The sequence below is a fragment of the Fringilla coelebs genome (genome assembly GCF_963513975.1).
Source record: "Fringilla coelebs genome assembly, chromosome: 8".
In the NCBI taxonomy this organism is placed as follows: domain Eukaryota; kingdom Metazoa; phylum Chordata; class Aves; order Passeriformes; family Fringillidae; genus Fringilla; species Fringilla coelebs.
Genome location: NC_140066.1, coordinates 7,688,774 through 7,714,541, shown reverse-complemented (window position 1 = coordinate 7,714,541; position 25,768 = coordinate 7,688,774). Strand labels below are relative to the sequence as shown.

Below are 25,768 nucleotides of genomic sequence, written 5' to 3'. Positions count from 1 at the left end.
CTGAAAACACACTATCATTTGCAAGGCAATTGGAGCAGACAGCTGAGCTTACAAGGGTTATCATCTGCATCTGTTCAGAGGACAGCCTCCAACCTTGTATTGGCTAATATTTTTAGCTTTGCTAACTAAACCCATATGAGATAAAAGTCCACCCACACAACAGGTTATGTAGTTTGCTTTAAATCAGCTGTGTTTTGTGAACACTGAATGGCTTGATTCTGTTTCATCTATTTCTTTCAGCACTTCAAAATGGATTTAGGTTGTGTGAAAGGTTCTGGACCGACAATTTTAGAAATTGAACTCTCATGTTTAATCCCAGACTGCATCCAACACAAGGCAGCTTCTCAGCTGTATCAGAGGGGAAACATTGCTAGTCTGAGGATAGTCTTACTTATTTACTTTCTCATGCCAGCAAAGGTAGGGTATTTCCTGTTTTTTCACTGATCTATAGTTACTGGGTGTAGGATATTTTCATTACATTAAAATTATGCCTTGGATACTAAGACTGTATGTTTCATTCAGGAAAAAAAAAAGTATTTATTAAATCACCTGCCCTTTAATGTATGATAATTCCATTTCAGCCTTAAATTAATTAGGCAGTAGTATGGAAAGCTAATGATCTTCACAGAACACTTGCTCTCTTTCCACCAACTTTCATTTATAGGCCATATTGATTTCTGAAAAATTAATATTAATTGTGTGCTTGTTTTTGTGCAAAATCACAGGTGTATCATCTATAAGCAGAGATGGAGCGCCATTGTCCTTCAAAGTGCACATGGAATAGATGAGGAGAAGCTGTGTAAGTTCTAGGCTTCCAGGAATGGAAGAAAAACAATTTATAAAATTTGCCATTAAGAATAATTGTTGGCTGACTTTTATGTTGTGTAACTTTTTGTGTAACTTTTATGACAATATCTCTTAAACCCAGACATAAGACAGACTGATACCAGTCATGATGTCAAGACTGTAATTTTTCCTCATTCATAGGAGATACTGAGGTGACAAAAATTTTTATGATTGTGAGTCTTTTCATTGCTGCACCGTTATCAAGCTGCAGTTACATTAGTCTGACTAGAGTAGCTTCGGGTGACTCATGGCTTTCATTATATGTTTGAGTTCTTAAAGGGTAAAAGATTTGGGAGAGGTTGTTTTTTTTTTTGCAGAAAAATGAAACAAAATCTGTTTTGTGATACTAAGTACATTTGTACTCTTCAGCACTCACTACATGTTATAGGATGGAGGTAGATTGTGAGCTTTCTAGAAGTCCCCTCAGCTGTTTCCAGCCAGTGCCTTGGAGCAATAGGAGTTGCTGACAGTGAATGGAGCATAGACCTTTGTGCTGTGGGGGAGCAGGGAGTGTTCTTGTGTTCAGTGCTGCCAAGTGAACTGTGGTGACACAGAAGGTCATACAGGACATGGGATGAGCAAGTCCCAGGCTTTTCAGACAGGCTTAGAAGCCAATGGTTCATTATGCAACAGTTCACTGAGATGTTTTTAATGTTTTATCCTCTATTGTCTTAGGGTTATGCTGTAGTTACTGTATCCCTTTACTGCCACATTGGTCTGGAACAGGCTTTAGACAGTAGCATCCTCTTGCTGAGTATTCTCCTGCTCTGCTCACAGTCCCCAGTCTGGCTTCCATTCCTATTCCCTGGTATTTGGTGTTGGGGCAGGTGGAGCTCCTGTTCTCCACATCTATGTGTGGCTCTGTACTGGCTTTGAAGTCTGCTTCTTTATCCTAAGAGACATCAGAATCACTGTCAAGAGCCTTCCTGAGGGCTTTCAGATCCTTTCTTAGAAGGCCTTATTACAGCTCCAATACAACAAATCAGAGGAGTGAGAGGTTTTAGTTCTCCCCTGTGAGAATTTGGCAAGTCCAAACCTAAAACGTTATAAATAGTTCAGTGAGAGCTGTGAGCAGAACAAGAGTCAAATAAAACGTCAGGAGGTACGCTAGAACCTTCTGGTGGAAGTTTATCTCATCCTTATACAGTGTTATAAAAATAATCTTATAAACACTGAAGCAATCGCCACCATGAATCACATTGTGTTCATACTAGACAAATCTACGTAAGACTGGCAGAGGTTTATCTGGGTAAAGATGCTGACTTGGAAACTGTGAGGGAAAAAGATTTCACTGGCAGACTGTTGTAATAGTGATATATTTTATCCTGAGGAGAAATAGATTGTAGAAATGTCAAATGTATTATAAAAAAGTAATGCAGAGGGAATCCATTCCTGATTTTGGAAAACCTGAATCTCCCATTGCTTTGTGCTCGTAAATACCAGGAGTGAAGTGACAGCAGAACTCCTGAATTCTAGTGGTTCAAAAAACTAAACATTTATTAACTCTGGTTTGATGGACAGTTCCTGTTTATCCAACATTGCTCAAAATCATCTCTTAATACAGTTTGTTCTTTTAAAATAAAAATGTTTATAACCAGCTTGGACAAGCCTTTGAAGAATACACTCCAAAGAACACTGGAAAGAACAGCAATGCCATGAAAGGAGGATAAAGACAAGCCTTTCCAGTAATTTATTTTCACAGTTTTATTAAATGTAGTGAATATGTTTAGCCACACTGAACTAGTCTTTGGTAAAGCACAAAATTCATCAAGAAAAGCTTGCCTGACTTCATAACTACAAAACTGATCCAGGAAAAAAAGATCATGAACTAATGGAGAATGTTAAACTGTCTGAAGCTTATCCATCCTTATGTTCAGATGTAAAACTGAGGCAATACAAGAAAAGAGCAAAATATTCCTCCCCTCCCCTCCCCTCCCCTCCCCTCCCCTCCCCTCCCCTCCCCTCCCCTCCCCTCCCCTCCCCTCCCCTCCCCTCCCCTCCCCTCCCCTCCCCTCCCGTGTGACTACAGAGCTCATGGATGAATTTGCTCTAGAGCAGAAGTGGCTCAGTCCCTCCATTTGTGTGTGCTCCTGCAAAGTAAGGGTTTGTGGCTATATAGTTCTCCTGTCTAGCCTGGGTTGCAGAATTTAATCCCCACTTGAAACCCAAATGGATTGCAACACTGTGTAGTGTGTGTGGTTGTTTGCTCTGCCAATACAGAGGATTTGCACCAATGTAGCTGCTTTCCTAACAAATCCTCTGTACAATGAGCCAAGACCTGTGATACCATGTAGACTTAGTTCTCAACAGCCTTTCACCAGAACCTGCAGCAAATGTGAAACGCTACCAAACTAGAACAGCACAGTTTTGGCCTGCTTGGAAAGCATTTGTGATCAGCTGTAACACAAGGAGAGCAGGCCCATTGTGAATTAAAGGCTGTTTTGCTGAAAACGTGTATTGGATTTAATCCAATCACTTGTTTGCTGGCACAAATTCTTTTGGTGACCATGAGTTTCCAAGAAAAAAGATACAATTTTATTTCCCTTCCTAGATTTAGCACTATTCAAATGTCAAATTGTTTTGTGTGTTTCCACTCCTGATCTTGAAGTCTGCACCAGTGTGGAAGATAGAATGAGCACACCACCTCCAAATCCCTATCATCTAGGCCCAAACTCGTCTTGTGCAGTGTGTGTGGGAGTCTGTCACAAGCATCACAGTCAAAAAGCATATCTTTTTGTGGTGACTTATGTATCAGTTCAAACACTAGTTGCTGTCAAAGAATTCCTTGTTTCTATCCTCACAAATACCACTTACATTACCAAGGGACTGTGGCCAAAACTAGCCAGTCTGTATAACTATAGGAAAAGCAGTGCCTTCTGATAGCTCAGATAATGATATGCCTGCAAAAATGGATGCACACATATATCTGAAACGTAAACATTGGCAATTTTGATAGTTCTCAAGCTGGTCCAACATGTTACAGTAATATGCTTCATTGTTGACAGTTTCAACCTCATGTGAACATGTTTTTCAAGACCTGGTAATAGGCTGCCATCCATAAAAGGATATTTAACTGTAAGTAGTATTTTTTCATGCTGTTTAATCTACTTACTCCCTGTTTTCAATTCTTTGTAAAGGGAAACACTCTGTGTCACTTTCTTTTGTCTCCCATTTATCAGCCAAAACAAAATGTAGGTGCTTATATAAAACTTTTCAACAAATTTTTTTCCTGCTAAAAAGGCCCAAACTCAAACCTCAGGTTTATATGCTACCTTCTGCTGTGGGCTGTAAGTGCCATGGTTCCTCAGAAGCCAAAATCAACACAGCACAAAGCCATTTCTGAGACCACAGAGGACCTGAGCGTCAAGTAGAAATTCTCCTTTGTTCCGTGTGCACTTGGAATCCTTATCTTGCTGTTAGCTCACAAGAGCCTAAGAGAAGTTAAGAATTATCACTTTGCAGTGTATCACTAGTGGAGACCACAGTTGTCTCACTGTAAATAAGAGAGGTCTGCTACAATGGCAGTCAGTAAATAATCCTTGTGTCTGGATTCAGATTCTGACTTCTTTCTTCTAGCAAGATGTTGGATCTGATGGTCTGGGTTTTAACTGTTTGTGGAACTGGAGAGTAAAGAAGATCAAGAAAGAGAATTATGATTTTTGTATTGCCTCTACATTTAAAGATTGTGGTATACTGCATGAGGAAACTTTCTCTGCATTTTCCAACAAAGAGACATTGAAAATATGCCAGATGCATTTAAATGAACCTATTAAAAAGTTTGGAAAATTTGGAAATATGAGGAAAAAATAAAGGGAATACTGATTATTGCTTTCAGATTTTCAGACTTACATTTTAATGGAAATAGTTAATATAATGATGCCAAACTAGTATTTTATCTGCAGAACTTCACTTGGGCTTAAGATATGTGTCTTGATAACCACAGAAAAATTGTCTTCTGGATACATAACTAGCTCCTGTAGCTCAAAAAATGAAAACTGTGAAAACAATTTTAGTACATACAGAAAATTTTGGCAATGTCCTGTGCTTTGTTACCAATTACTTACTCTTTTCAGACTGAGTGTATATGGCACTAAACTCAAGAAAATTTTTCATTGTCTCTAACAAGATAAATCATCAGCAGCAATCCATCAGTGTTTCTAGATACTGATTGGTCTTTTGCTAGACTTTCAGAAAACACCAGAGCATTTGAAGAATCATAGTTTGAAATACTTCAGGAAAATCCAAATTTCTTGAAACCTGGTAAAGGAATTGGCCAGTTGGTGTAGGCAATATTATTGCTTGCTACTTGAACTACTTGCTCTTAAGCAGCTTCTTTCACCAGTTTATAAAGAGTTGATAGACATCTTTACGAGTGCTTGATAGTCTGTTTAAGCCTTTACAGGATAATACTTCTTTGTCCATGACATGTTTAGAACATATGTAGATTATTCAAAGAACTTTTAAGTATTGTATTGGAATTTCTATATAGTTCATAGACTACGAACTATTTTTTTTCCTTTTAGGAAATTCTATAAATTTAGTGATAAATGTCTAAGTATTTTTTGCCCCTTCAGTTAGAGTCCATTATGAAGAATGTGAGTTTTGAAAATTTCTTGAACTCTTCCATAGAGAGTTCTTGGCTGTATTTTCATGTTCTGATGATGTAGAACACTGTCTGTGATGCGACTCACTCTTTTTAGCCTGGCATTTGTCAGTTTAGGGTTAACCCAATCCATTGGCATAAAAACCATAAATGGATTTTAGTGCCTCTCAACACAAGTGTGCATCATTTTATGTAGTTGGGAATGTACACTAACCAATCTACAGAAGATACAGAGGAAGAGAAAAAATTAAATCTGGGCAGAAATGCTGAAACAGCAAAATAATAATAGAATCAGAATAGTGTGGTAGAAGTGACCTTTAAAGTTGCAACCCACCTGCAATGAGGAGGGACATCTTCAAGTAGATTAGGATGTTCAGAGCCCTGTCCAGCCTGACCATGAATGTTTCTAGGGACAACACATCCATCATCTGTGGCAGCATTTAACCACCCTCATTGTAAAAAAATATCTTCCTTGTATCTAGTCCAAATCTTCCCTCTTTCTGTTTAAAAACATTACCCCTTGTCCTATCATACAAACCCTACTAAAATGTTTCTCCCCATTTTTCTTATAAGTCACATTTAAGTTTACAAAAGCAACAATAGGGTCTCCCCAAAACCATTTCTTCACCAGACCAAACAACAACTCCCTCAGCTTTTCCTCATAGGAGAGGTGTTCCATCCTTCTGGTTATTTTTGTGGCCCTCTTTTGGACTCACTCTAGCATGTCCACGTCTTTGTTGTGCTAAAAACCTAAAAGAAGCATCCTACCTACCAGTTTAGATGGTAGCACATAGAGTTGCTTTGAGAAACCGTTACAAATTATCTGCATAGATGTCAGTTATCCTAATGTCCTTAAATAAACTGAGTCACAGAGCCAAAGGGCTGACAGTGACTCTTCAACACACAGTCAGATTCCAAACTTGAAGGACCAGGCATATCTGGTGCTACAATCACCAGAAGAGTCTACAGGGTATAAAGATTTAATTCTATGGAGAGATTTGAACTTGCAGTGATATGCACTTCCCCTACCTAGTACAGACAAGCAGCACTTCTGCAGGGTCTCATTTTGAGACTCCTCATCTCATCAGCAGGTCAGAGACCCTGGTACTGGTAGCAAATCAGTTGCAAAGTCCTAGCCTGGCAAGTAAGGCAGAAATAGGAAATGAGTGTTAATACTTCAGACTGTAGAAATTTCCTTACTTTCTAACCCTGAATCTGTTTTGGCTTTTAAAAGATAACATGGTAATCTATCCTGTCAGCTGTTATCACAGCTCTTGTACTGTTACATATTGTGGCTCCCAAGAACAGAATAGAAAGTGTAAAAACTTGACAAAATCTATAGTTAAAAGTCAGGTTATTTTTAAATTCAGGATTTGTTTTGTGGAAAACAGATGACTTCATCTTTTCTTAGTCCAAAGTTGAACTGTGAGGCAAAAAAACCCAAACAACTCTAGCCTTAGTGACATGACTGACTTTCTGAATTACCTGGCAAGGGCATTTCTATTTTGGTATTATTCTGGGCCATTAGAGGAGTAAACAGCAGTGTGTGATTGGTGACTATAAAATTTGATTCACAGAGCACATGCATTCATCTCGAAATCTTTTAGTTCTTAGGCTGTATTTCTGAGCTTTCAAGCACTCAGTATTTTTTCATTGATACTTGTCTCTGACAGGAAATTAAAGCAAAGACTCTGCTGCCTGGATAGTAAGAATAAAAGGGATTAATATCTACTTTTTAGTGGCAGAATAAAGCAATGAAAGTGGAAAATCCCATGGCACAAATTGGTGTAAAGCTGATAAATTATGGAGCATGGGTATTTTTTGTCTGGAATGACTCTCCTTGATAAACTCAATGTCTTCACTAGTTGCTGTATCCACCATCTAGAGAAGAGAACTGCAATTTTTGAAACTAGAAGGCTACTAAGGGAGAAAGTTGGTGAGAACTTTGGTGGATCTGCCAGGATACCTTGTTTAATTTATGTCTCTTGGATTACAAATAGATCTGTGAGTAGCAGAGCTGAGGAAGATAAAATTCCATGTTTGCGTCTTCTGGGGATCTAATAGTGTCTGCACCATGGCTAAACTTTACTCAACAGTTGGCATAGGCTGAAATGGTGAGATATTTGGGTAGGAAAATAAAGATGTTGTTGTTCCATAAGAGTGATTGTTTATTAAGGAGTTCTTTTCTTACTAGCCCAGTTTTCTGTGAAATACACTGTTTTTCATTTCTCTGCTGCATAATGGATTTGGGTGTCTGGGATAAACACCCAAAAAGTTTGGGGTTTTTTCTTTCTGTTCCCTCTCAGAATGCAGCAGCAGCAGCCTGCCAAGTAGTTTAGGTATTAATAAGGGCACTGCCGTAGGCTCCATTTGCCATTAGTTCAAATGCTGTCTTGGGCCAATGGAGTTACATTGCTTTTGGTACTGGAACAGTGTAGCCTTCCTGGAAATGTGTGTTGCTGATTTCCTGTCCAGGTTCTGGGGGAAAAACTGGCCTGTTCTTAAGGCTTTTTTTTTTAGCTGATGCACAATTGCAGACATTGTCTCAGGCCTGAAAGATTTAGCAGGACAACTTTCTTAAGGAAAGATTTACCAATATGAATAAATGAAATACATTGGGTTTGTGAGAATTTATGCCCAGAGTTTACAAATGAAGTGTGACAAAGTCACTGTGGGTTGAAGGTAGAATAAGGTGTATCATAAACAAGGACTTTACTGTTTAGCAATGCCTGCATATACAAAACATTTCATTTCAGTTCATTTTAAGCCCTGCACTTTGCTGCCTCAGTGTTCACTTTTTCCCAACCTGTAAATCATAGGGTGAGTGTTTGAAGAAGATCATATGTCTCAGAGCATGCAGGTGAATGGAAGGTTAAACATTGTGACTGGCATTCAGGTGACTCTTGTGCAATCAATCCCAGTGATATGATACTCAGTCAAAAGAACTGACAGTCATGGGGAGAAAAAAAGGGAGGAGGAAGATGAAGAGGAGGCTCTTGAATATGTTTTCAAACATTGCATTGAAAGAAAAAAAAAAAGCTCGTCTTTAATTCTTGGCTGCAGCTGGGTCTCTGGCAGGTATGAGGATGTGCTGATGTCCAAATGTTCAGGAACACAGGAGAAAGGGCTGCAGTCCAGAATCCCCCTGTTCCCATTCTTCCTGAGGTGGAAGGCCAGGGGGAAGGAGCCAGGACCATGGCTGTATCCCATCAAACAGTGACTGTTTCTTTGCATGGTCACAGAAGAGCCAAATGTATTTGTTTTGTGCATCTTGTGCTATCTGGCAAAGCAAGGCAGTATAAGAAGAAAGAAAACATGGTATTTTTTTCTGCAGTAAGATGCTGAAATGCATCAAAGACTTTGATCTTCATAAATACACAAGGAAGCCAATGTTTAGATAGTCCAAGGAAGATTCTAAGGGGGATTTATAAATTGGGTTCAGCATGGAGCTCAGGGTTTAATGGGCCAGTTCTAGCAGTGGTATCCACAGAGGTATCTTTGTACAGTAGCTAAAAGAAATTAGTTTAAACCTTAACCTGAGAGACAGAAAATTCCTTTACATTCTTTTCCAGTTACATTTCAGTGAAGTCCTCTCAGCATATTGATAGCTTCCTGATGGTTAGCACAGATTTCATATTTTTGCCATTATGTTCACAAATGGATACTTGATTGGGAAAAAGTCTTTCTGAGGGAGAAGAGGTAGTGGAGGGTGTTAATAGAGGACGCATGAAACTTCATATATCATAGACCTTTGGAGGGATACCAAAAGGGATTTAAAATCTGAGGAAAGGTGGGACACAGAGACAGAGGCAGCTGTGGATGACAGTGCACTCCTAAGCAGTTTCACAGTTCTGTACAAGAAGTAAGAGGTACAAAAATTAAGGCATGGACCCAAAGTGATGGATCATCAAGTATATTATCCTCTTAAAAGTGAAGGATGGCCTATGCCCTCCTTTGCTTTCTATCTTGCTGCAGCAGTGAGTACAGCTATCAGAGTACCTCTGCTGTCACACTTGACACAGTTACTGTGAGAACAGTCAGGCTTCAAGGTCACTGCACACCAGACACTGGGGATATGTAAACACAGTTTATCTTAGGAGGATGGTAGAGTGGCTTGTACCACTCAGCTTGCACTGCCCATCCCCACCCTCCAGTAATTTACTTACCTTTTTAGCACCATCACAGAGGAAATCTTTGATTGCATTTATTTTATTTGGTTGAACATGATAGCTAGGCACAGCACAGCAGAAAAGACACATAAACTAACTGGGGAATGACAGTTTTCTCCTCTGCGTAGGTCTTGTGACATCTACTGTAGCTGTTGCTATATTGTGATTTTTTTAAGGCAGTTTTATGAATAGTTCTGTCTGCTTCAATGGACACAGCAAGGGAGAGCGTCCTCTAAATACAGAAGTTTCCACCTAGTAATAAAGGTATTTTATGTAAAATTTACTTTAAGATTTCATAGCTGTCAGTTTCCTTACAGCTGCCTCTTCTCATACAATCATTAAATCATATAAGCTTTGCAAATGCTGGCAGGGTTTTCAAGTGCCTAATGCAAAATGGGAAAAGGACATTTGTCCTTAAAAATTTTTTCTTCTTGGAATAAAGCATTTATTTTCCAAGATTTACTGGCTCATTGCTTTTGGTGACACTCAAGCTACCTTCTTTCTGAAAACAGTAGATCTCTTGTCCTGTGAAACCCCAAGCTTTTATCATGTGTCTGATTTGACATCCCAAAATAAGGCTACTCTACATAATCCTGCCTGTTATCTCTGCTCAGCCCAGGTGACCTCACATTACACCATGGGCAATTTCCTTATCATGAATTTCTAGTTAAGTCTTGCATCTCTCTCAGGCAGAGCTGCTACATTATTGTTCTATTCTAAATTAAAATACAAAACCACATTAACCAAACCTAAGGCAATGCTTATGAATGCAGAATGAACATGGCAAGTTGACTCTATAAGCTTGAAATTACATATCAAATAAAATTTTTCCAAGTGGTGCTCTATAAAACAGCATGTAATTTTCTCTCTTACACATTTGATACCTTGTGAGCTTGGACAGAAATAACATTACCTGTTATAACATAAAGAACCTAGTTTAAAATAATGAGGAAGGGAACTCTTGCAGTAAGTAGTAGGTCAGAAAGCACTTGTGGCTGTGGGAATCTCTTATCAACATTATTTTTTTTCTCAGCATTTTTAATATGGGTGAAACTAATTAAATATCTTTGATGCACTGGAGATATATAGAACACGTACATGCACTGGAGATATATAGAACACATATAAAACCCATGTTTTTTACGTGTAGTAGCCTTCTCCTCACTTGCTTAATTACTGATACTCAAGTATAGTTGTTCAGACTCACAAAGGCCATTTTTATGCAAAATAGCAAATTACTTTGAGGCCAGGAGCAGCGCAAGTGAAATATAGTCCTATTCCACTGGGATTCCTTTGGGATCCACTTGAAAAAGGAATGTCAGACTGAAAACGTAGCTTGTACTTTTCTTGAGATGCAGGTCTTGCATTTAATTCTGTTAGAAGTTAAGATGACCACTTTCTACCTCTGTGATAGTGAACAGGCCATTTCAAAGAAGAAATTGAATGTGGTCATATGGTGTTCCTCCATCACAAAGCCTGGCTATGTGATCCCTTGATACTGATACAATTACTAATTCCTGGCTGTGATTCTTAGGGCTTATCTTCTATGCCTGGTTCTGCCATTTGAATATGAAGACACATGTTCTATGTATGGCTGTATGGAATCTCCTGCTGTACTCATTTGAGGTTCTAGTACCGTCACTGTAATGTAGAAATAGACATACTGTAGGATCACAAGTGCATTAAGCCTTTAAGAAAAATGATATGGAAAGACACAGTTCAGTGAACAGGCAGTGGAAAATTGAGCAAAATTATCAGGTCAGAATGTGGGTTTTGTGAAACACAGTGTGTAGCTGCAGTATGTAGCAACTTCTTCCAAAAAAACCTACATTTGAAGTAATTATATAAAAGAAAAATAGATCTATACACGGACAATCTGGTTCTTGTTGGAAAAAAAACACCTGCAATGCCACCTTTTTGTGTTCCAGTTTCAGTCACTGTACTCTGGCTGTGCAGGTGTGCCATAAGTCATTCCTGACAATCCCACCTGCCTCGATTAATATTGACCAAGTACAAAGGCGAACTGGCTGTTCGGCAGCTTGCACAAACGTTGCATCAGGGCAGTCCAGAGTCTGGCTGCAGCTGGCAGAAAGCTCCACTCTGTGGCTGCAGAGCTGTGCCTGTTACCAACACACATGGCAACAGCCATGGCCCTTGGGATCTGTGCCAGCGGGGAGTGCACACTCTCTGCTCCTAGCTGTGCCTCTTTCTAGAAAAGAGGCCCTTTGGAGGAGATGGTGAAAGCTACTCTGGCAGCTCTTTTTCCTCCTCAGAATTCCCTCTATACAACAGAGACCACTCAGTCAAATTCAGCAGACTTCAGGATAGTTTGAGCATTCTAGAGAACAAATTGATCAGTAACCCAGTTCTTACATTCCATTTGATTGCTTTATTGAGCTGTGCTTCCTGATGCCAAAGGGGTCCCTGGGGTCTGATAAATTTGGTGTGAAAAGAGATGTTTGAATTAAGCACTTCATGGATGAAGAGGGCACAACAGATCTATTTAGAAACTGCAGTAATACTTAGATTCTGCCTGCAGGTTTTAAATGGAAGGATTGCCTTTCTCTGCTGCAGTGTAACATTCAATACATTATATATAGTAGGCATATAATGCAGTTATGATACTGTTATGTGTAATTCACCTTTGTAAGCAAAGATAAAGAAAAAAAACTCCTGCTTCTGTTATGTTTGTAATTCAAAGTGTATCAAAAACCTAGCAGCAAAAAAAAATTTCAGGCCTGTGAGTTAAAGTGGCTGTAGGAGTGTGTCCTCCACATGTGGGAGGGAATGTGAGTTTTTTTCAGTGCTTTCAAAGGAAGTGACTGATAAAGCTTTGCACTCTTATTAGTGGTGCCCATATTTGCTGAATGGTATGTTTACTAGCTTTATTTGTGACAGCAAACATTTGTGTCTTGCAATCATATTCCTCAAGTGTGGATCATTCTCCCTCAGTTTAAAAACAACCCTCTATTCAAAGGCCCTCCGACACAACTCCTGCAATGGGGAAATTTTGTTTTTCTTTTGTCTACCTCTGTTTGTACTGTTTCCATACACTAAACTTCATGACATGTAGACTGTTGCTGGTATGCTTAGGAAGAAGCTGTAGTATTATGAATGTCACTGCAAACTACCAGTTTCAATGAAATCTTCAATCATCCAAATGCATTAGCAACCTTACACATATAAGAGTAGTCCCAGTTGAGTGAGAAAAAGAGTCTAATGAGATCATTCATACATACAAAGTGATGGTGATCATGATTAGGCAGAACACCAGCTTTGTCAGAAATTAATTGTTCTGCTGTCAAAAAATATTAATATTTTCATAGTAATTTTCTGCAGCAAGCACTAACAAGAAAGCAGTTTGGAAAAAATGGTTAAAAGGACCATTTTACAACTTGGGAATGTGAGAGATTATAGCTGTCTGGAGGTTTCTAATGATTACACATAGCAGTTGAAAACCTAAAATGTAAAGGTGGATAACAAGTCACAAATGCTCATTGTTGCCAGGCTTTTTTGTGAATTGCTTACAGCTTCTTCTAATTCTTCAGGACTTACTCATGGATGACTTATAACTCACATTGGAATGAATACTGTGTACAGTAAATTATGTAAGAAGATTGCACAAGGTGCCTCTCCCATGATGTAACTAACATTAAGTTGTTAATCATAAACCTAGGGTTTCTCAGCTTTCACGGAAATGCAGCTGTTATGCAGCCAGGTGAAACACTCTCCGAGGAGTCTGGTGAAGTTCTGTTCTTGCTGACATTTATTGAAAGCATATGGCTGCACATAAACCAACAAGACAGCACAGCCTTGCTACAAAAAATAAAACCTTTGTGTATGGAAAGGATGCTGAATTTTGAAAAACTGCTTTATTTTAGCAAGGACATGTTTTTATTTGGTCTTTTCCGGACACATGGCAAAACTGAACCCTATGGGAAATAATTTGCTACAGCTTAGTGGTGTGTTGTATTATTCTCTGACAAGATTTGTTTGTCAGTGTTAAAAGCAGTTTATAAACCAGTCATGTAGATCAAATACAGAACACTGAAACATTCTTAAACATTCATCATGCAAGAGGTTTTTTTCCCTTAAAACAAATCCTCTTTCCTTTTTGCTAGCTTGACTAACATAAACTTTTACTCTAATGATAACTGGGAAAAAAAGGTAATCTTTTAAGCTGGAGTTGTGCATGTCAGCTGGAGTGTACCATTCCTGGAGTGTTATTAATCATAAGCCAGTCTATAAAACAATGTTTCTCTGTCTGGGGTATGCTAACTAGCTTGCAATGTCACTGGGTTTAGCTTAGCTTTATTCTCTAGTGATCAAAATCTACAAGTAATGCCTATTTCACCTTGAGAGGTGTTTTTCCCATCCTATCTTCCATTTTATTGCATCTTTTTTTGGTGCTCTGACATTCTTGTCCTTCTGTAGATACCTGTTATATCATGTTTATGGAAGGCAAATGCAGAAGCTGAGAAAGTACCAGGATGTTGCAAATTATCAAATAATAGCACAGTACCTTACACTATAGGGAATCTATAGTGTAGGAGTGGTCTACATCAGTTCCTAACAACCTGAATGTTCTGATAAGAAACTCATTAGATAGTAACTGTGTCTCTATTTACTGATACAGTCACTGGATTAAAAAAATACTGTTCCATTAAATCTGTAGACCCAAGGTTTTAGGGCTTGCCAGGGAAAATGAAATTAAGTATAAGACAGTTACTTGTTGGTAACAGTTTCTTGTTATGGTACTCATAACTATGAACAAGCCATTTCCATAATTCCTGCACTGAATTATACTGAAGGAAGCAAAGCTCATGTATCTCAGTGATTAGCATAACACCTTAAGAAAGGAAGAGGATAATTCCATTTTGCAGTATAAGGATTATTTCTGACTACCATGTCTTCTTTGAGTTACAAATAGTAAAAGAGTGATTCCATCTCTATGGAGTTTACTTTGTGTAGGGTCCAGGTTCTCCAGTCCAGACACCTCAGAATGCTTCAGTGACAGAAAATTTGTTCTTTACTCCTGTGAATTTTTTAAATTTCACTTCCATTTCCACAGCAGGTCTTGCCAAGATGTGCTGTTTTCCCCACAGGACTAGAGGAAAGAGTATGAAGTAGCCCATGAGCCAAATATTTCTGGCTGTATTTCTCTAAAAGAGACTGACAATAGTTGATGAAGCAGTAGATTTTTCATGTCTGCACCTGTGTTTTGCAAGGCCTGGTAGAGAGTTTGGAATTCTGCTTTCAGGATGAGGATGTGAGGAGTGGGATAAATCACCTCCTCCTCTGTGCTCACATAACCTGTCAGAAAGATGAGCACTGTTCTCTTTCTACTCTGGCAGTACCCTAACTACCTAAATTGAGAAATTTAGGTTTTTAGAGAATAATTAAAATCTCTCATGCAATATATGTGTTTTAAGAAACCATTAGCAAAGGGAGGATTTTTCACAAGGTTCTATCAACAGTAAACTATGGTTGAAATATGCTGTTTCTCTTTTCTGTGGCCTGCTGGGTGTTGAGTTTTCTTTGGTAGCACATCCTTACCTGTCAGTCACTTGCCCAGGCAGAGCTGAGTCAGACCTCAGCTCACAACTCCACTAGAGTTGCCCCCAGTGTCCCAGTCCTCTTTGTCTGGCACTGGAACTAGCACATTTTGCCTGAGGCTGCTGGTGGCTGAACTCTGTACTTGATGACATGGTGGAAAGAGGCTTAAAATATTGCTGTAGGTGCAAGAGGCAATGTGTCACTGTGGCTGCCTATAATGGCCTTACGTCAGTGAAATGTTATGACATGCCACACTGTTTTCTTCCACTGCAGGCCATATATAGTCTGTTACACTTTGATCTGCTCAGCAAAACAGAGTGGATTCCTTTTGTCTGTAAACAGCAGCTGGGTGAAAGGGAAGGGTAATGGAGCCTGAAGGTATTTGATGGATTGGCATTAACTTTGAATATATTTGCTGACCAGATAACAACCCATATGTGTATTGCCAGTGTCAGTTTGTAGTTGTTACTGCTTCTAGAGCACAGTTGTGGTGTAAGACAATCTGCTCTGATTTCACCTTGGGAGGTGTGATTCTGGAGGAAAAATGTGGCCTGGCTAAACTGGTGTGCTATGCCTTCCTGTGACCCTCTTGTCACTTGAACTATTTCAAATAAGACTCTCCTTGTTTTTGGCAAAAAGGACATATTCTTTGGTGGGTGGCTTGCATGTCCTCTTACTGTTCAATATGGATTTTCACATTTTACACATTCCAAATATGCAAATGGAGTGTCTGTACTGTTCATCAGATGCAAAGCTAACTTAAAATGAGCATATGGAGGCATATAAAAGGTTTGTACTGCAGTTTAATCTGTCTGAGGATCAAGGAGTACCAAATAATTTAGAATAAATACTTTCATTTTAAGACATCAATTCTTAATCTGGGGCAAGCATGCCTGAATCTTTACAGATAGCATCATCTTATCCTACCTCAACGCACATTTTCTAAGGAAGTGTTCATGGTTCACATCTGCTTTATTTGCTGTTAGATTTAATGCATTCTTATGTATTACAAAATGAATATATCTTCAGATAAACATGGTTTAAAAATGGGATTATAATCCCAGGGGCCTCAAACACTCATGTTTCAGTGAGTAAAAACAGACTTTCTTGACACAGTTGGGCCAGAAATGCTTGTTATATGGCTCATACTGTGTAAAATGATATAAAACAGTTCTCTCTTTCACTATTAAATCATGTACTTAGTAACAAGCATGCATTTTGAGTACAGAATTTGTTAACTCTTACAATAAAGTGTAGAATGTGAGACATATTAAAATTCTTAGCATGCCAAAGGGTTTGAACCAGATTTGGAAATAGGACAGTGGTTTTTAACACCTCTTTTAAAATGAGGCAGATGCAGGATAATCTAATCAAGAAGTGTATCTAAAGTATGAAATGAAATATCTTCTGAACTCAACTTCCTACAGTCATGAAGTGTACATCCATGAAACTCTCAAATAAAGCAATGTGCAACCCATGCTTATTCCTCTTAGAGAACAGAGAAAATGTGAATATTTGTTATTCAACAGTACTTCTTTTTGTGTGTGTACTGTGTACACAAACCTGTGTTTTTTGCAAAACCCTGCTCTAAAAGTAAACCTTGAAAGCAATTGGAAGGGCAGAGGCAAATGTGCCATCTCATGTGCATTCACATCAGGTCAGCTGATTACATGTGATTATAAATGGGCTGTTGATTGTGGTAGAGGGGCCAGGCCTCATGAAGGCTTCATGGGGAATTGTGGATTTGCAAATGCAAAGTGTCTGAAACCACTTGCAGTGACTGCTGCTGGACACAGACACAATTTTTGTCCTACTCCTGTGAAATTACAGGCATTCCTCTGTTTGGTTTGGCCCTGCTTAAAGCAGGTTGAAACAAGGAAAGCTCTTTCCTTAGCATTCAAAGTAGGGCGTGCTGGGGTGAAAGGCAGGTTTAAGCCTAGAAGTGGTAGGGGAAAAAGGCCTTCTGCCTTAGCAGAAGGAGAGGAGCCACCGTCATTGCTTTCTATGCTTTTCTCTGTCTCATCTTTACACCATTTACCCAAATATCTTTTAACATTACTAAGTTCAGTAATTTTTCCTGTTGCTGAAAATTTTATTTAATTTATCAGCTTTCAGTTAGATATCTGTAGCAGTAATCAATTTCCTAAACAGACACATGTATTGCCATTTCAAATGCCCTAAAGTCCTGCCATAGGACTGGCAGGTATGACACAGGATCTAAGGCAAATTGTTGCTTTTCTGGGGCAGCAGTGGTTATATTAAGGCATCTCACATGCGACCAGACCCTTGCATTTAGTCCATAGCCTACACAATTTTCTTGGCTTCTCATGTGGTCACAGAAGAGAGAGGCTCTTTCAGGAGATGGTTGTGAGTGCCTGCCTTAGGCATGGAGAAAAGTCAGTCATTCCTGTACATTATTTGTCTGTTCTTTTACCAGGGAGTCCAGGCAGTGAGGTAAGTTTAGGATTTCTAATTTGTGGAAGACAGAAATGAGTTATGGTGAATCTTGTCCTTTGAGAACAAAAAAAAAATTAGAAATTATGGGCCTTTAAAATGAAGAGCTTGATTTCATAGTACTGCTAAGATTTATTGCTATAGATGACCTGTGAGAAGTCCCAAGGATGAAACTAGCTAAATCTCATCTTTAATTAAAGGTGCAACTGAAATCCAAATTATTTTTTTTATTTTTTTCCTAGAATTAGTTGGTATTTAAGGAATTGTGGAAAGGTTTTTATTTGTTTAATCAACCAGACGAATTTAACTCTGCAGTGTAACTGGAAGATAAAGATATCTCTTTATATTAAGCCATTGCTCTCTGTTTTAAACTGGCTTCTCAGCTGTCATCTTTCTAAAGTAAATTTTTTTACAGCAGTGATAATCTGGGGATACAAATGAAGCATAGTTTGTGAGTGGTAACAGTATATTATCTTTTCATTAGACTGTTATTGTAGCAGGAGAAAACAGAGGAGTGTTCAGCACACAACCCACTCCTTTAGGGTCTGCAAGCTTCTCTGTTTTCTTCCATTATTTCAGTACAGCTATTAAAAGATACTACTCTCCTTACAAGACTAGCCTCATTTATTACTGTCTTAAGGAATGCAAATCTATTAATAGTGGAAACGAGGTAAGGAGGTCAGGATTGTGAACAGAACACAAGATATAACCTTTAGAGTTCTCCCTGTCTCATTTCAATTAGACACAAAATGATAAAAAGATCCCTTTGACATTCTAAAGCAGCACAGGAAACACAGCAGTACAGTTTAGTGAGATATGATTTTCAGTGCCATGTGAATGCCAACAGCAGGATTCTGAGGCTCAGCCAAGTTATTCTGCACAAAGCTCCAAGAGGTAGGAAAGGACTGTTTATGCCACTGTCATATATCACAACAGGTTCACACAGGGTGGACAGACACATCCTGTACAAGAGAAAAGTCCCTTCAATGTCTTATCGTGCAAGTGAAGGCCTGTGGAGTGCAAAGCATAATGAAGTCTAAAACTGGAACTTTCCCAATTGTATAAATATAACTCTTAGCTTTATTTCATATCACCTTGGTTTACCCTTTGAAATAGACATCATTACTTATACAGAACCCCTCACTGTAGATTTAGGGTATTCTGGCATTTTGAAACAAAACAAGAGTGGAAGCAATGTATTTCTTGGCTTTGATTTTAAAAGCTTAGGGAGCCTTTTAAAAATAAATTTTACAGTGATCAGCTTTTGAGTTAGCTCTGCCAACAAAGAATTTACAACTAAGGAGACTGAAGGCATTATCTGGTGAGGCTCATCCTGCAACACTGAGAAAAGCCTGTACAAAGCCATCTGTAGGATATTAGACATTAAAATGAGATTTAATCAGCATGTAATGGCTTAATAACTGTTTTTGGGCTTGGGAAATAAAGTGATTTTCTGCCCCTTGGCTGTTTTGACATTGGTATTTTGATACTGGTATTTTAAATGGGTGGCAGTGATAACGTTATGCTCTTCATACTGGAAAATCTTCTGTATAATGGCCACAACCTGCTGAACTATGAATATTTATTATGTTTTTTCTTCTCTTCCCTGTGCTTCTTTGATTGCTTCCATGCACATGTGAGAATATGTATGTATAGTTTCTTTTGTATTCTTTTCATAGACTACTTTAGGGCAGGTTCTGGTCTGCCAGTGATTTCTGACCCACAGGGTTAAGAAGATTGTGAACTGTGAATACTGTCTTGTATGTGCTGTGGAAGTTCTGAAAAATATAACTTGTTTTTGGTTGAAGTGAATTTACAAAGTTATTTGCTGTTGAAAAAATAATTTCAACTAATAATAGTATGGCATGTTAAAGAAAATATACCTTCCCTAAAATGTGCCACATAATAAAATATAATTTATTATTTTTAGTTGGCTATTTATATTTACTTCTATTGCTCTTTCTTCTCTAGAAGAGAGCTTGTCACCATATCTTGATATTCTTCAAGTACAACCCTCAAATAATAATGTTTGCTGTAGAAACAATTTGAGAAAAGTGACATATCTTTTAAGTGTAATCTTTTCAGCTGAGATCAGTGCTGTGCACCTTGAAAATCTTAAAGATTTATTGATAACAGTAATGTAAAAAAAAGTTTAGGTACAATAATATATAGCATTATGAATAATATAATAATGATAACAGCATTCTGCTGTTATTTGCCTCCTTGCTTTCTCAAGCAGAAACATCTGAACAATTTGATTTTTTTAAAGAATGTTACCTTTCTGGAGAAGTCTTCCCTTGACCATTGTGGGACTTCAAGATGCCATTAGAAACTGTATCAGGGCATGAGAGCTCATATAGAGCCAGTCTAAAAGGCCACTTCAGAAAAATCTCTCTCACATGGGGTCAATATAGTAGAGATTTGCTGTGGCAGGAAGAGTTCAAACCACTGAGTAGTGGTTGTGCTCATACATCTTCTCTTATAAAAGTCAGTAAGTTTTGATCTAAGGATGGTAGGACTATTTGCCTTATGTGGGTATGTGTGTGTGTGTGTATATGTATATATGCATATGTATGCATATATACATATACATATGCATATGTGTATGTATGTATATGTATATGTATATGTATATGTATATGTAGGTATGTAATTGTCCTGGTAAATATGCTACTTGTATTTGAATGTGCTAAACGAGCAGTTCAAGCCAACTATAAATAATCAGAATAACAGGTGTGTACTGCATGTCTATATGAAAACCTTTATCAGATTTTTTGAGCTCACTCAGATGATACAGTGAAAACTGAAGAAATATTGATGATGGTTGTGTATTGCTTAGGTAAAGTTAATTTATTGTCTTTTGGAGAAAATGTCTAATCAATATATCTAATTAATAGACCAATGGCCAAATGATCCTAACACATAATTTGCTCAAAATCCCTGAAGAGTTAACTGGACACTTGCCTAACGCACTTACCTTCTAATCCATGATCAGTGATAAAACTGAGCAGAAAGTTTAAGTTTCTGCAGAATCAGTAAGCTGATATAAATATAGTGGCTATTAGTACTTTCTGTGTCAAAAATATTGGCACAAATAAAATCTTCTTTTATTATTGCAATTTCTTGGTAGCAAATGTATCAATTAAAGCTTAGGAATCTTTAACAAAAGTCAGCTCCTGCACGATGAGAACACATTTCTACTGGCAGTAGAAAACAGCTCAGCAGTGACATCAAAGCTATTGTTATCCCACATCTTCATCCAGATTTGATGAGGAAAGATAGAACAATCAATGACTTGGTGAGCTGGAAACAAACTTTAAAAATTAAAGCGAGCCAAATACAGTAAAATACTGAGTAAAGTGATGGATTCTCTATGTCTTGGTAAATTTAATCAAGTCTGAATGCCTTCTGGGATATATTTGGGCAAACACCAGTGTTGATAGCAACATAGAGGTAGGAGAGGAACTGTATGATTGTTTCAGTTTATTTCAGTTATGTATTAACTGATCTTTGACACTGCAGTCACGAACATTATGTACGTCAGAAAAAAGAAAAGCTCAGCTGCTTCTGGAAATCCATCTGTAAAATGCACAGTAGTACAGCAGATAATATCTCAGTATGGGGCACCTTGTTCTCATTCACAATTGACTGTTCCCATGTATTATCCTCAAAATCTCATGGGCATAATAGAAATAGCAGGAGTCAGAGCCTATCATAGCATAAAACCATGGTCCTGTGGTCATGACTAAGAAACTACCTGTATGAGAGCACTGAGTCATATCCTCTGCAAGGCTTTGCAAGACAAGAGGTTGTTTGCATCATAGCAACTACCATGTAGCCAGCACAAAACAGAACAACACACTTGTCATCTTAACTGCCACCAGAATAACTTTTTTTGATGTGCTGAAGGTGTCAGCAGAGCTGTGTTTAGGTGAAAAGTAATAGATTGTGTCAGGGAAGACAAGACTGGATGTAATTACTTTATTTAAAACTTATGAAAATATGAAAGGTAGCATCAAAGCTGTTCATTTTTTACAAAGAGAAAACGCAGTCTGCTCTCATCAAAACTTTCATAGGCCCGGTGACAACTGCTAGGCTACTGGGCTGGTTCTAGCAAAAGCTTTGTCTTTTTCTTTAATGTATGATCTGTACAGATCCATTTTTTCTAGGGAATTCATGGTGGCATGGGTGGTTTAGTGGCTCTTGACCTTTGTGTCATTGCCAATGAGATAAACACTGCTTAGGCAGACTTCAGATAGAGCTTTGTATTTTTTGGCTTTTTTGTCTCCAATTGTTATGTATTTTTTGTTTTGTTTTTCTTGCCACTGGCTGGGAAACCTGAACTCCTCTAGTGACAGCTATGTCAGCTGCAGGTTGTTGGTACACCTGCTGAGATACTTGCAACGAGAGGCAGGAACTCAACATTGTGTCAAAATCTCATCAGTACTTTAAGAGAAATACCTCTATCTGGAAAATCAGACATTTGCCCGAATTTTATGTGCTCCAAGAGAGTCCCTGGAGAGGGAATAAAAGTTTGCAAGATTGCAGCAGTACTTGATTTGCTTTCATTATTTACAGGAGTGCAGATTTTTTCAGAACAACCAAATGCCAGCTACATAACTGCCAATGGTGCAGGTTCTTAGGGCATCCCCTGAATTATTACTTATCCTGTAACAGTACTCAATCTCCTTCCACAGCACTGTTCTTTTGATCAAAGAAATCACATCCTAGTAGAGAAATAGTTCCAAGAGCTTACTAGAAGTGGCACATTTTTGATGGCTTTCATAGAATGTTCATGCGTTACATATCTATGCAGTTGCTTTATTCAGAGGTTTTTCTTGATGCAGCTTGCAGAAGTAATGATTGTTTAAAACTGTGCCAAGTACGTTTGAATTAACTGCTTCTCTAAGGAAGCCACTATGTAGTTATACAAAAGAACTGAACTTTCCCATAATACCTCAATAAGAAAAGTGCTATTTCTCTACTTATTTCCCAGCTGTAAGTCGCTGAAGATGTTATTTGCAAGTTTGTGTATAACTTTTGCCTTTAGGAAAATTTTCCCTTCTTTCTTTTGTTACACAGCTGAGAAGCATGGAAAAAACTGAAGAATACATTTGGTATCCATTCACTGCTACTCAGATATTAATTTTGTAACATACTATATTACTTCTCAAAGTTTAGCATTCATTGAACTAGCAAGAGTGGTTATAAATATGCTTTTCTGAGTATTTATGATCTCATGGATGGATTTCATATGCATAGATGCATATGTAATATGCCTATGTATAAATGATGACTGAAATTTAGATGCTCTGGTATTTGTGCAGATACTTACAAATCCAACAAAATTCATATATTCATGTTCATACTGTTTCATCTGTTTCTATACCTTCCAGTAGATTGTTCTATTGATGCTGTTCCACATTGTGAAAACAGCATGTATTGCTTAGGCAGCTGCTGCAGGAATCATCTAAATGTGGGTCAAACAATGACTGCCCTATCTAAGTGCTACATAGAAAATTATTACTTACATGCAGCCTAGCGTGTGAGGTTGACCCAGACTGGATGCCAGGAGCCCACCAAAACGGCTCTATCCTCCCCTCAGAAAATATAATGAAACACACATGGGTCAAGATCTGGGGAGAGATCACTCACCAGTTACTGTCACAGGCAAAACAGACTTGGGGAAATAATTTTAATTGATTACCAATCAAACCAGAGCAGGAAAATGATAACTAAAACCAGAATCATATATCACCTTTTCCCCACCCCTCCCTTCGTCCTGAGATCAACTTCACTTCGGAATTTTCTAACTACTGCTGCATCAGTGGCAGAGTGGGATAGGTAATGGGGGCTGTGGTCAAGTCATTACCTATTGCTTCTGCTGCTTCTTCCTTCCCAGTGGGACAACTCCTCACACTCCTCCCCTGCTCCAGCATGGAGTCCCTCAAATTGGAGACACTCCTTCAGGAGCAGCCTGCTCCAGCATGGGTCCCCTATGGGGTCACCAGTCCTAGCAGTAAACCTACTCCAGGGTCAGCTCTTTTCTTCATGGAGACAAAGATCCTGCCAGGAATCTCCTCCAGCATGGGCTTCCTGTGAGATCACAGCCTTCTTTGGGCATCCCCTTGCTCTGACCTGGGGTCCTCCAAGGGCTGCTTCACCATGGACCTCCATGGACTGTAGGGGGACAGCTGTCACCACAGGCTACAGGACAATCTCAGCTCTGACACCTGGAGCATCTCCTCCACCTCCTTTTCCACAGACCTTGTCAGGGTTGTTTCTCTCACATATTCTCTCTCCTCTCTCTGCTTGCAGTTGCTGCTGCAGTTTTTCTTCTCCTTAAATCTGTTATCCCAGAGGTGCTACCCATGGCTGATGGGCTTGGCTTTGGCCAGCAGTGGGTCCATCTTGAAACTGGCTGGCATGCCAGATAAGGGAGAAGCTCCTAGCAGCTCCTCTTGGAGCCACCCCTGCAGACTTTGTCACTGGTAGCCACTGCTACCAAAACCTTGACACACAAACCCAAGACACTGAGTTAAAGGTGTATTTTGATAGAAGACAATTTTCATGTTGGCCTCTGGTCCTTAATTTATTTATTCTTGTTTTTCCAAGACATTCCACATCAGAGAGGTTCCCTCCATGTGCCATCTGTTTCCTTGCAATTTGGAATGGTAGAATAATTTTCTGAAGAATTGCTGACAAGATGTGGCAGGGGAACAGTAATCCATAAGAACAAGATTTCTCATTAAAGTCACTCAGCTCATCTGTGATACAGTAAGCTCTTGATTTACACTGGTTGCCTCTAGAGCAGGGAGGACAGTGACTGCTAAGTTACATTTTTTATTGCACGAGCTTATGGTAAGGTTCTTGACAGTAACTGGGATTGCTGTCAGATCAGTCTTCATGGCACAGACACACTTATCTAAGTGAGATTATTCTAGTTAGACAGTTTCTCATAATAACAGATGTCATCATAAATGCCTCTCGACCTCAGTTACTTCATGATGTCTTAATGTTGGCTGGCTGTTGTCATATCATTCCTTAGGCTTCAGCTAGGAAGAGCAGGTGGACTGCACGACATCCCTCATGAATTATAGCAGACCTCTTTTTTTGGCCTCTTAAATTTCTTTCATGTGTGTGCCTCCTGGTCTTCTTTCATGAACGGAACCTTAGTGCAGATCAATGTTGCTACTCTTGCTGAGCAGCCAATTTATGACATACTGGTACACTGGACATGTCAGCTAGATGATAATACTTGCAAGCAGGCAAAGGAAATTGCTCTAGGACAATTAAAAAATTAAATATCTCCCATAGAAGCTTGGGTGAGGTGAAGAGGGTAAGGAATAAGATGATAGAAACGAGAGACAAGGTCAAAGAGCTGGTGGTCAGAAGAGGTGTTGCAGGACATTTAGTCTGGCTTCTTGCTTAAAGCAGCACCCTGGACGCCTCAGACCAGAGGGGAACATACATGGATAGGCCTTAAACACAAAACAGAGATATCCTCTTCCAATTGCAGAACCAGACCTTTCCACAGTACAATGAAATCTACTTTCAAGTCATGATCAGCTCTTCCAAGCCCTTGTATTTCTATACATTATTTCATAATAAATGCCACCTGTCTTTTAAGAGGATCCTCAAAGTATTTGAAAATACAGAGAAAGTTAAGCCTCTATATAATGTGAAAAAATGAAGAATCCTATACAATGTGAAAACAAGAAAGAAGAATCCATGATTATTGTGTAAACCATCAAGAATAAAGAATTTAACTTTCTGATAAATGGCAGCTCCTATGCTGATTGTTTTATTCTTAGTGAATAAGGAGCCTTGGGGTAAAGAACTTTTCCTATCTTACACAAATCTGAGTAAAGAAGTATAGAAGCTCATCAGCTTTCAAGCAGAATCATGTTTAGTCTTGAGCTGCCAGTATTGTCAGGTGAATTTCAGAATGTAGGTCTGTGTACCTTCTGGCTTAGCCACTGTTAACAAGGGAAAAGTGAAAAATCTAAAGTTGGACTTCTGTCCCAAGCCCTGAAGAGACTAAGAAATGTGCTTACTTTCATATAGAAATGTAGTTAACTGATCTCAGGACATTATTTCAGCTGAATTCATGTATTTGGAGTAGCTCTTCCCTAATTAT

At 38.7% G+C, this 25,768-nt stretch overlaps 1 long non-coding RNA gene across 1 annotated transcript in view; it reads left to right on the top strand.

Annotated features, from left to right (window-relative positions):
* The window catches only part of LOC311156506, a 42,065-nt gene that overhangs the window by 1,581 nt on the left and 14,716 nt on the right, over positions 1 to 25,768 (top strand). The window contains exon 2 of the long non-coding RNA XR_014616354.1: positions 726 to 799. This is a non-coding gene — a long non-coding RNA (uncharacterized lncRNA). The remainder of the gene's footprint in view (positions 1 to 725; positions 800 to 25,768) is intronic.